Source organism: Gorilla gorilla, chromosome 1 (assembly GCF_029281585.2).
Source record: "Gorilla gorilla gorilla isolate KB3781 chromosome 1, NHGRI_mGorGor1-v2.1_pri, whole genome shotgun sequence".
NCBI lineage: Eukaryota > Metazoa > Chordata > Mammalia > Primates > Hominidae > Gorilla > Gorilla gorilla.
Window position 1 is genome coordinate 5754272 of NC_073224.2, and position 11707 is coordinate 5765978.

At 51.0% G+C, this 11707-nt stretch overlaps 1 pseudogene; it reads left to right on the forward strand.

Annotated features, from left to right (window-relative positions):
- Positions 1–3171: 3171 nt before the first annotated feature.
- On the forward strand, positions 3172–9546 carry LOC109024853 (putative uncharacterized protein FLJ44672; annotated as a pseudogene).
- The last annotated feature ends 2161 nt before the right edge of the window (positions 9547–11707 follow it).

The following is an 11707-nucleotide window of genomic DNA, read 5'->3' on the forward strand; positions in this document are numbered from 1 at the left end:
TTGGGAGCTAAGTGGTTGCTGCCCTTGACCACTACGAAGACTGGTTTGGGAAGGGTCGCTTTGGATGCACTTGAGCAGGGGTCCCCAACCCCTGAGCCATGGAGCCGTAAGGAGCCACACAGCAGGAGGTGAGTGGTGTCGAGTGAGGGAGTGAGGGAAGCTTCGTCTGTATTTACAGCCACTCCCCTTTGCTCACATTCCCGCCTGAGCTGCACCTTCTCAGATGAGCAGCAGCATTAGATTCTCATAGGAGAACGCACCCTGTTGTGAACCGTGCATGTGAGGGATCTAGGTTGCGCTGTGCTTATGAGAATCTAATACCTATTGATCTGTCACTTTCTCCCATCACGCTCAGGTGGGACCATCCAGTTTCAGGAAAACGAGCTTAACACGCCCACTGATTCTACATTACGGTGAGTTCTATAATTATTTTATTATATATTACAGTGTAATAATGGAAATGAAGTGCCTAATAAATGTTAATGTGCTTAAATCTTTTGGCCCAGCTCCTACCTCCCGGCAGCCTCGCCAGGCCCAGAACTCTCTCCAGTCAGCCTCTACAGACCAAGCTCATGACTCACAATGGCCTATTTAGGCCCATACCCTACCTCACGGCAGTCTCCGCAGATGAGCCTACTGCCTCACAACAGCCTCCACAGGCACAGCTCCATCGTTACAATGGCCTCTTTAGACCCAGCTCCTGCCTCCCAGCCTTCTCTCCAGGCCCTGAACTTTCTCCGTAAGTTGAGGTAGCTGGGACTGTAGGTATACATGGCGATACTTGGCTAATTTTTAAATTGTTTTGTAGACATGGGGTCTCACTTTGTTGGCCAGGCTGGTGTCAAACTAATGGCCTCAAGTGACCCTTCCACCCCTGCCTCCCATCCTAGAGGTATGTGCCACCACAGGGAGCACTTGTTCAGTTTTCTAAAGAAAAAATTTCTAAAGTAAGGCTGTGGGATGATGGCAGGAAGATAAAAGAAAAACGAAGAATAAGTTAAAATGACTTATTCACACATATTCTTTTGACAGCAAGAAGAACTTTTAGTATATACATTCCTTACAAACAAACAAACGGCAGATAAACAATGTTGTATAGGAACTTCAACACACACTGTACAATATTCCCACTTTGCTGACATAAGTTATGGAAATTTCATGGTTTACTTGAGTGTCGCTACCAGTATTTTGCTTCTCTGATGATTTTTATCAACTTCCTCATCTGTTAACTTCTCTCCAAAGGATGTGATGTCACGACATACTGCCGCTGCACGAACACGGCCAGTGTCTTCCTATTCAACATGTAGAATGCTTTCCTAATTTCTCTTTTTACTCTCTGTCTTTGTGTTCTGCATTTTCCTTACTTTTATTGTCAGAAACTCCAGAAAGTCCATCGTACTAATTTATCACGATTTGCTTTATTAATTTATACTTTGCTTATATGGAATTTTGCCCAACAGACCTCATTACAATTTCTAACCTTTTTTTTTTTTTTTTTTTCTGAGACAGGGTCTCCCTCTGTTGTCCAAGGCTGGAGTGTAGTAGTGCTATCGCAGCTGACTGCAGCCTCAACCTTCCAGGCTGAAGCGATCCTCCCATCTCAACCTCCCACGTGGCTGAGACTACAGGTGCTTGCCACTATGCCCAACTAATATTTGGAATTTTCGTATACGTGGATTCCAGAGGAGTGACAGCGAAACGTGAGTAAGCATGGATTTTGGTATATGCAGAGATGGGGGGCTGGAACTATTTCTGTATACTGAGGGATGACGACTGTGTATGTTTTTACAATTACGCTGTAGGATACATACTGTTGCATAGCCTTGAAAATAGTAATTTTTAATTGAGTGGAATAATAATAATATTGCTAAAAGTAGCAGCTGGCCAGGTGTGGTGGCTCACACTGGTAATCGCAACACTTTGGGAGGCTGAGGCAGGAGGATGGCTTGAGGCCAAGAGTTTGCGATAGGCCTTGGAAACAAAGGGGGAGTCACCATCCCTACAGAAAAATACATGAATTAGCCTAGTGTGGTGGCACGTTCCTGTAGTCCCAGCTACTTGGGAGGCTGAGGTGGGAGGATCACTTGAGGCCAGGGAGGCTGAGACTGCAGTGAGTCATGATCAGGCCTCTGCACTCCAGCCTGGGTGACAGAGTGAGACCCTGTCTCAAAACAACAAAAAAGTAGCAGCTAACATCAACTGACCTTCTATACCATGTGCCTATTGATACCATAGTTTAATTTCTTAGAACTGTTTCTTATTTCACTTACCAACTCTGTCTTCAGTTACTCCCAGATTTTTACTGTGTTTGTACAGATGACCTTTTGTTTAGATTGAATTGTCTCCCCAGAAGTAAGATTACTGTGAATCATGGTGAATGGACATTCTCATTATCCTTGATGTAAATTGACAGGGTTTTGGGTGCCTCCCAGCTATAATCTTAGCACTTTGGGAGGCTAAGAGAGGAGGATTGCTTGAGGCCAAGAGTTGGAGGAGGCAGTATGGCAGTATGGTGAGACCCTGTCTCTATTATTTTAAAAAGTTGACAAGCTTTACCCTGGAAGGCTTATACACAATTTAAACACCCCTCATAGTATAAGAAAGTGCCCATTTCACTGCACCTTTGGCAGCACAGGGTATTATACTTTAGTAAGTCATTTTTTGTTTGATTATTTTAAATAGAGAAAAGACCTCATGTTACTTTAATTGTCCCATTTCAACATCTTTCCTCAGCTTATTAGCTCAATTTCTTTTCTGTCTGTAAAGGGTTGTTGTTGTTTTGTTCTTTGAGATAGGGTCTTGCTCTGTCACCAGGCTGGACTGTAGTGGCATAATCATGCCTCACTGCAGCCTTGACCTCCCAGGCTCAAACTTCAGCATTCTGAGTAGCTGGGAGTACAAGTGTGCACCACCACGCCCAGCTAACTTTTTTCTTCTTTTGGATAGAGACAGGGTCTCATTGTGTTGTCCAGACCGGTCTCTAGCTCCTGGCCTTAAGCAATCCTCCTGCATTAGCTTCTCAAATTGCTGGAATTTCAGGCATGAGCCACCCTGCCTGGCCCGGGCTAGTCCTGTATTCTCTAGAGTTCTCTTTACTTTGTGCTAGCGAATCTCTCATTATGCTGTTCACCAGTTATAATGAATAATTCTCCGTATTAAATTCTACCACTTTAAACTTTTGAGTGGTTTATGTTTCCTGATTGGACTCTGACTAATATGTTAGGAAGGGTCCCAGGAGGTAAACCCACACAGATGGGATTTGGGCATAGGTTTGGTTTCCCAGGGGGCAGTGCTGAGCTCTTTGCCAGTGGGAAATGGGATGCTGGTGATTTCCAGTAGGTGACCTCACAGTGACTCAAGCTACCACTTACTGTTGATTGTGACGAAATGCCAGCTGAGGCACATGCCTTGGGAGCTAAGTGGTTGCTGCCCTTGACCACTACGAAGACTGGTTTGGGAAGGGTCGCTTTGGATGCACTTGAGCAGGGGTCCCCAACCCCTGAGCCATGGAGCCGTAAGGAGCCACACAGCAGGAGGTGAGTGGTGTCGAGTGAGGGAGTGAGGGAAGCTTCGTCTGTATTTACAGCCACTCCCCTTTGCTCACATTCCCGCCTGAGCTGCACCTTCTCAGATGAGCAGCAGCATTAGATTCTCATAGGAGAACGCACCCTGTTGTGAACCGTGCATGTGAGGGATCTAGGTTGCGCTGTGCTTATGAGAATCTAATACCTATTGATCTGTCACTTTCTCCCATCATGCTCAGGTGGGACCATCCAGTTTCAGGAAAACGAGCTTAACACGCCCACTGATTCTACATTACGGTGAGTTCTATAATTATTTTATTATATATTACAGTGTAATAATGGAAATGAAGTGCCTAATAAATGTAAACGTGCTTAAATCTTTTGGCCCAGCTCCTACCTCCCGGCAGCCTCGCCAGGCCCAGAACTCTCTCCAGTCAGCCTCTACAGACCAAGCTCATGACTCACAATGGCCTATTTAGGCCCATACCCTACCTCACGGCAGTCTCCGCAGATGAGCCTACTGCCTCACAACAGCCTCCACAGGCACAGCTCCATCGTTACAATGGCCTCTTTAGACCCAGCTCCTGCCTCCCAGCCTTCTCTCCAGGCCCTGAACTTTCTCCGTAAGTTGAGGTAGCTGGGACTGTAGGTATACATGGCGATACTTGGCTAATTTTTAAATTGTTTTGTAGACATGGGGTCTCACTTTGTTGGCCAGGCTGGTGTCAAACTAATGGCCTCAAGTGACCCTTCCACCCCTGCCTCCCATCCTAGAGGTATGTGCCACCACAGGGAGCACTTGTTCAGTTTTCTAAAGAAAAAATTTCTAAAGTAAGGCTGTGGGATGATGGCAGGAAGACAAAAGAAAAACAGAAGAATAAGTTAAAATGACTTATTCACACATATTCTTTTGACAGCAAGAAGAACTTTTAGTATATACATTCCTTACAAACAAACAAACGGCAGATAAACAATGTTGTATAGGAACTTCAACACACACTGTACAATATTCCCACTTTGCTGACATAAGTTATGGAAATTTCATGGTTTACTTGAGTGTCGCTACCAGTATTTTGCTTCTCTGATGATTTTTATCAACTTCCTCATCTGTTAACTTCTCTTCAAAGGATGTGATGTCACGACATACTGCCGCTGCACGAACACGGCCAGTGTCTTCCTATTCAACATGTAGAATGCTTTCCTAATTTCTCTTTTTACTCTCTGTCTTTGTGTTCTGCATTTTCCTTACTTTTATTGTCAGAAACTCCAGAAAGTCCATCGTACTAATTTATCACGATTTGCTTTATTAATTTATACTTTGCTTATATGGAATTTTGCCCAACAGACCTCATTACAATTTCTAACCTGTTTTATTTTGTTTTTTTTTTCTGAGACAGGGTCTCCCTCTGTTGTGCAAGGCTGGAGGGTCGTATTGCTATCGCAGCTGACTGCAGCCTCAACCTTCCAGGCTGAAGCGATCCTCCCATCTCAACCTCCCACGTGGCTGAGACTACAGGTGCTTGCCACTATGCCCAACTAATATTTGGAATTTTCGTATACGTGGATTCCAGAGGAGTGACAGCGAAATGTGAGTAAGCATGGATTTTGGTATATGCAGAGATGGGGGGCTGGAACTAATTCTGTATACTGAGGGACGGCGACTGTATATGTTTTTACAATTACGCTGTAGGATACGTACTGTTGCATAGCCTTGAAAATAATAATTTTTAATTGAGTGGAATAATAATAATAATATTGCTAAAAGTAGCAGCTGGCCAGGTGTGGTGGTTCACACTGGTAATCGCAACAGTTTGGGAGGCTGAGGCAGGAGGATGGCTTGAGGCCAAGAGTTTGCGATAGGCCTTGGAAACAAAGGGGGAGTCACCATCCCTACCGAAAAATACATGAATTAGCCTAGTGTGGTGGCAAGTTCCTGTAGTCCCAGCTACTTGGGAGGCTGAGGTGGGAGGATCACTTGAGGCCAGGGAGGCTGAGACTGCAGTGAGTCATGATCAGGCCTCTGCACTCCAGCCTGGGTGACAGAGTGAGACCCTGTCTCAAAACAACAAAAAAGTAGCAGCTAACATCAACTGACCTTTTACCAGCTGCCTATTGATAACATAGTTTAATTTCTTAGAACTGTTTCTTATTTCACTTACCAACTCTGTCTTCAGTTACTCCCAGATTTTTACTGTGTTTGTACAGATGACCTTTTGTTTAGATTGAATTGTCTCCCCAGAAGTAAGATTACTGTGAGTCATGGTGAATGGACATTCTCATTACCCTTGATGTAAATTGACAGAGTTTTGGGTGCCTCCCAGCTATAATCTTAGCACTTTGGGAGGCTAAGAGAGGAGGATTGCTTGAGGCCAAGAGTTGGAGGAGGCAGTATGGCAGTATGGTGAGACCCTGTCTCCATTATTTTAAAAAATTGACAAGCTTTACCCTGGAAGGCTTATACACAATTTAAACACCCCTCATAGTATAAGAAAGTGCCCATTTCACTGCACCTTTGGCAGCACAGGGTATTATACTTTAGTAAGTCATTTTTTGTTTGATTATTTTAAATAGATAAAATACCTCATATTACTTTACTTGTCACGTTTCAACATCTTTCCTCAGCTTATTAGCTCTATTTCTTTTCTGTCTGTAAATGGTTGTTGTTTTGTTCTTTGAGACAGGGTCTTGCTCTGTCACCAGGCTGGACTGTAGTGGCATAATCATGCCTCACTGCAGCCTTGACCTCCCAGGCTCAAACTTCAGCATTCCGAGTAGCTGGGACTACAAGTGTGCACCACCACTCCCAGCTAACATTTTTCTTTTTTTTGGATAGAGACAGGGTCTCATTGTGTTGTCCAGACCGGTCTCTAGCTCCTGGCCTTAAGCAATCCTCCTGCATTAGCTTCTCAAATTGCTTTAATTTCAGGCATGAGCCACCCTGCCTGGCCCGGGCTAGTCCTGTATTCTCTAGAGTTCTCTTTACTTTGTGCTAGCGAATCTCTCATTATGCTGTTCACCAGTTATAATGAATAATTGTCCATATTAAATTCTACCACTTTAAACTTTTGAGTGGTTTATGTTTCCTGATTGGACTCTGACTAATATGTTAGGAAGGGTCCCAGGAGATAAACCCACACAGATGGGATTTGGGCATAGGTTTGGTTTCCCAGGGGGCAGTGCTGAGCTCTTTGCCAGTGGGAAATGGGATGCTGGTGATTTCCAGGAAGTGACCTCACAGTGACTCAAGCTACCACTTACTGTTGATTGTGATGAAATGCCAGCTGAGGCACATGCCTTGGGAGCTAAGTGGTTGCTGCCCTTGACCACTATGAAGACTGGTGTGGGAAGGGTCGCTTTGGATGCACTTGAGCAGGGGTCCCCAACCCCTGAGCCATGGAGCCGTAGGGAGCCACACAGCAGGAGGTGAGTGGTGTCGAGTGAGGGAGTGAGGGAAGCTTCGTCTGTATTTACAGCCACTCCCCTTTGCTCACATTCCCGCCTGAGCTGCACCTTCTCAGATGAGCAGCAGCATTAGATTCTCATAGGAGAACGCACCCTGTTGTGAACCGTGCACGTGAGGGATCTAGGTTGCGCTGTCCTTATGAGAATCTAATACCTATTGATCTGTCACTTTCTCGCATCACGCTCAGGTGGGACCATCCAGTTTTAGGAAAACAAGCTTAACACGCCCACTGATTCTACATTATGGTGAGTTCTATAATTATTTTATTATATATTGGATATATAATAAATATATATATTTATTGTATATATTAATATGTTAAATATATAATAATATATGAAATATATTACTATGTATTATAATGATGGAAATAAAGTGCCTAATAAATGTAAATGTGCTTAAATCTTTTGGCCCAGCTCCTACCTCCTGGCAGCCTCGCCAGGCCCAGAACTCTCTCCAGTCAGCCTCTACAGACCAAGCTCATGACTCACAATGGCCTATTTAGGCCCATACCCTACCTCAAGGCAGTCTCCGCAGATGAGGCTACTGCCTCACAACAGCCTCCACAGGCACAGCTCCATCGTTACAATGGCCTCTTTAGACCCAGCTCCTGCCTCCCAGCCTTCTCTCCAGGCCCTGAGCTTTCTCAAGTCGACCTCACCGGGCCCAGCTCATGCTTCTTTGCAGCCTCTCCAGGCCCAGCTCCTGCATCTTGGCCCCTCCAGGCCCAGCCTCTGCCTCCCGTCGGCCTCTACAGTCCCGACATCTGCCTCATAGCAGATTCTTCAGGCCCAGCATCTGCCTCTCTCTGGACCCCCCAAGCCAAGCTCCCAACCTTTCAGCAGCTTCTACACACCCAGCTCCCGCCTGCCAGTGGCCTCTTCAGGCCCATGGGGCTCATTCCTCACAACAGCCTTTCCAGGCCCAGTTTTTCCCTTCCGGCGGCCTCTCCAGGCTGAGAACCTCCTCAAGTCGGCCTCTCCAGATCCACTTGCACCCTCCGGGCGTCCTCTCCGGGCCAAGCTCCTCTTCCTGGCTGCGTCTCCAGGCCCGACTCCTGCCTCTCCACAACCTCTTTGGACTCAGTGCCTACCCATCTCCTGGCGTCCTTGGTCGGCCCACAGCTTCCTCAAGCCAAGCTCCCCAGGCCCAGGTCAGGCCTCACGGTGGCCGCTCCAGGATGAGCTCCTGCCCTCCAATGGCACCTGCAGGCCCCAAATGGTCTCCCGTCGGTGGGCTCCTCCACGCCAAGCTTGGGCCTCCCGGTGACCTCTGCAGGCCCAAGTTGTCCTGAAGTCGGCATCTCCCGGCCGTGCCTCCCAGCAAGTAAGCAAGCTCTTTTGGCTCAACTCCTGCCCAGCTCCCAACCGCCTTTGTAGGTCCCGAACTTTCTCCAGCCAAGTTCTTTGGGCCTAATTCCTGCCGCCCGGTGGCCTGTACGGGCCCAGCAATGGTTGGAGAACGGCCTCTGCAGGTCCCGCTCTTGCCTCCCAGGGGCCTCTCCAGGCCCAGCTCTTGCCCCCATGGCGGCCTCCCGGGGCCAAGTCCCTGCCTGCCTCCCAGCAGCCCGTGTGCGGCCCAGCTCCTCCCTCACGGTGGCCTGTTGATGCCCATGCCTCTGGTACCCTGCCCAGTGGCATGAGCCCCTGCCACACACTGGCCCCTCCCATTCTGAGAGAGGTCAGCGTGAGCCCTTGCCTCACACCGGCCCCTCCCACGCTGAGAGAGGTCAGCGTGAGCCCTTGCCTCACACCGGCCCCTCCCACGCTGAGAGAGGTCAGCGTGAGCCCCTTGCCTCACACCGGCCCCTCCCACGCTGAGAGAGGTCAGCGTGAGCCCTTGCCTCACACCGGCCCCTCCCACGCTGAGAGAGGTCAGCGTGAGCCCTTGCCTCACACCGGCCCCTCCCACACTGACAGAGGTCCATGGGAGCCCCTAGCCTCACACCGGCCCCTCCCAGGCTGACAGAGGTCAGCCTGAGCCCCTTGCCTCACACCGGCCCGTCGCACGCTGACAGAGATCCATGGGAGCCCCTTGCCTCACACTGGCCCCTCCCACACTGAGAGAGGTCAGCGTGAGCCCTTGCCTCACACCGGCCCTTCCCACGCTGAGAGAGGTCAGCGTGAGCCCTTGTCTCACACCGGCCCCTCCCACACTGAGAGAGGTCAGCGTGAGCCCTTGCCTCACACCGGCCCCTCCCACGCTGAGAGAGGTCAGCGTGAGCCCTTGTCTCACACCGGCCCCTCCCATGCTGAGAGAGGTCAGCGTGAGCCCCTTGCCTCACACCGGCCCCTCCCACACTGACAGAGGTCCATGGGAGCCCCTAGCCTCACACCGGCCCCTCCCAGGCTGACAGAGGTCAGCCTGAGCCCCTTGCCTCACACCAGCCCCTCCCACACTGACAGAGATCCATGGGAGCCCCTTGCCTCACACCGGCCCTTCCCACGCTGAGAGAGGTCAGCGTGAGCCCTTGTCTCACACCGGCCCCTCCCACGCTGAGAGAGGTCAGCGTGAGCCCCTTGCCTCACACCGGCCCCTCCCACGCTGAGAGAGGTCAGCCTGAGCCCCTTGCCTCGCACCAGCCCCTCCCACACTGACAGAGATCCATGGGAGCCCCTTGCCTCACACCGGCCCTTCCCACGCTGAGAGAGGTCAGCGTGAGCCCTTGTCTCACACCGGCCCCTCCCACGCTGAGAGAGGTCAGCGTGAGCCCCTTGCCTCACACCGGCCCCTCCCACGCTGAGAGAGGTCAGCGTGAGCCCTTGTCTCACACCGGCCCCTCCCACGCTGAGAGAGGTCAGCGTGAGCCCTTGCCTCACACCGGCCCCTCCCACGCTGAGAGAGGTCAGCGTGAGCCCTTGCCTCACACCGGCCCCTCCCACGCTGAGAGAGGTCAGCGTGAGCCCTTGCCTCACACCGGCCCCTCCCACGCTGAGAGAGGTCAGCGTGAGCCCCTTGCCTCACACCGGCCCCTCCCACGCTGAGAGAGGTCAGCGTGAGCCCTTGCCTCACACCGGCCCCTCCCACGCTGAGAGAGGTCAGTGTGAGCCCCTGCCTCAACAGGCCACCATGAGGGAGGAGCAGGGTCGCACGCGGGCTGCTGGGAGGCAGGCAGGGACTTGGGCCTGGGAGGTTGCGGTGGGGTGAGAGCTGGGCCTGGAGACACCCCTGGGAGGCAACAGCAGGGCCTGCAGACGCTCGCCTCCAGCCGGAGCTGGGACTGTTCAGGTACTGGGAGGCGGGATGTGGGTCTGAAGAGCTTGGTTGCAGAAACTTCGGGGTCTACAAACGCAGGCGGGAGCTGAGCCAAAAAAGCTTGTTTGCTGGGAGGCGGGAGATGCAGCCAGGAGAAACAGCTGTGCCTGCAGAGGCCGCCATGCGGGAGGCGGAGGCCGGGCCTCCTCAAATCGGCCTCTCCAGACCCACTTGCAGCCTCCCGGCATCCTCTCCGGGCCCAGCTCTTCCTCCCGGCTGCGTCTCCAGGCCTGACTCTGGCCTCCCAACAACGTCTTTGGACTCAGCTTCTGCCCAGCTCCCAGCAGGCCCAAGTCGTCGTCAAGTCGGCCTGGAATTGGGCCTGGAAGAGCAGCAAGTCAGCCTCCCCGGGCCCAGCTCCGTCCTCTCGGCGGCCTCTCTAGGTGCAAAACTTCCTCGAGTCAGCCTCTCCAGGCCCAGCTCCTCCTGCCTCCCAGTGGCCTCTTTCAGCCCAGACCAGCTCATGGCTCTTGGCGGCCTTCCCAGGCCCCGCTTTTGACTTTTGGTGGCCTCTTCAGGCCCAGAACTTGACCTCCAGTGGGCCTTTGCAGGCCCAGCCTCCTGCCTCTCGAAGGCCTGCATGGGCCTGGACTCACAGCGGACTCACAGCGGATTCTCCATGCCCAGCTAGCTCTTGCCTCATTGCGGCCTCCCGAGTCCAAAGCCCCTGCCTCTTGGCCGCTTCGGCAGGCCCAGCTCCCGCCTGCCAGTGGCCTATTTAGGCCCAGCTCATTCCTCACAACGGCCTTCCCAGGCCCCGTTTTTCCCTTCCGGCAGCCTCTTGGCCTCTAATTTGTTTATCTTTTGTGTATAAATCCCAAAATATTGAATTTTGGAATATTTCCACCATTATGTAAATATTTTGGTAGGTGATTTATTTGGGGTGAGTTTCTGCACCAAGCCCAAATTTTTTATTTTATTTTACTTATTATTTGGTGTTAAACAGGTTTAATGACGGTCATGGCAACTTTTTGGCACAATGAAAAATATTGCCCATGATCAACGTGTTCTGTTCTGGGGAAGGGGGCAAAAGGCAGGGTGAATCACTTTCTTAAAAAGTATAGCTTAAGTTGGGAGTGCAGAGGGAATGGGGAGAAAACCCTCCCGCTGCCTGTGTCGAAGTGCAGGAGCCCCCACCCCCATACTCACCTGAGTCCAGCCCCTCTGGGGAAAGAAGGGGTGCATGAACTCCCCCTAGTCCACAGACACCTCCCTGTGGCCTAAGGCCCTCTTCACACTCCATCTTGTAGCCCCAACAGGAGCTATTTTCTGAAAAGTGAAAAGCTCCGAAGGTCCCACAATTCATGGTATGTACAGGGGCTCGGAGGAGGGAAACTGCCCAGCTTTCCCCCGGCACAGCTGCAGGGGTAGGGGGTATAGATAAGAGGAGCAGGCCTTGGCCAGGCGTGGTGCCTCACGCCTGTAATCCCAGCACTTTGGGAGGTGGAGGCAGGCGGATCACGAT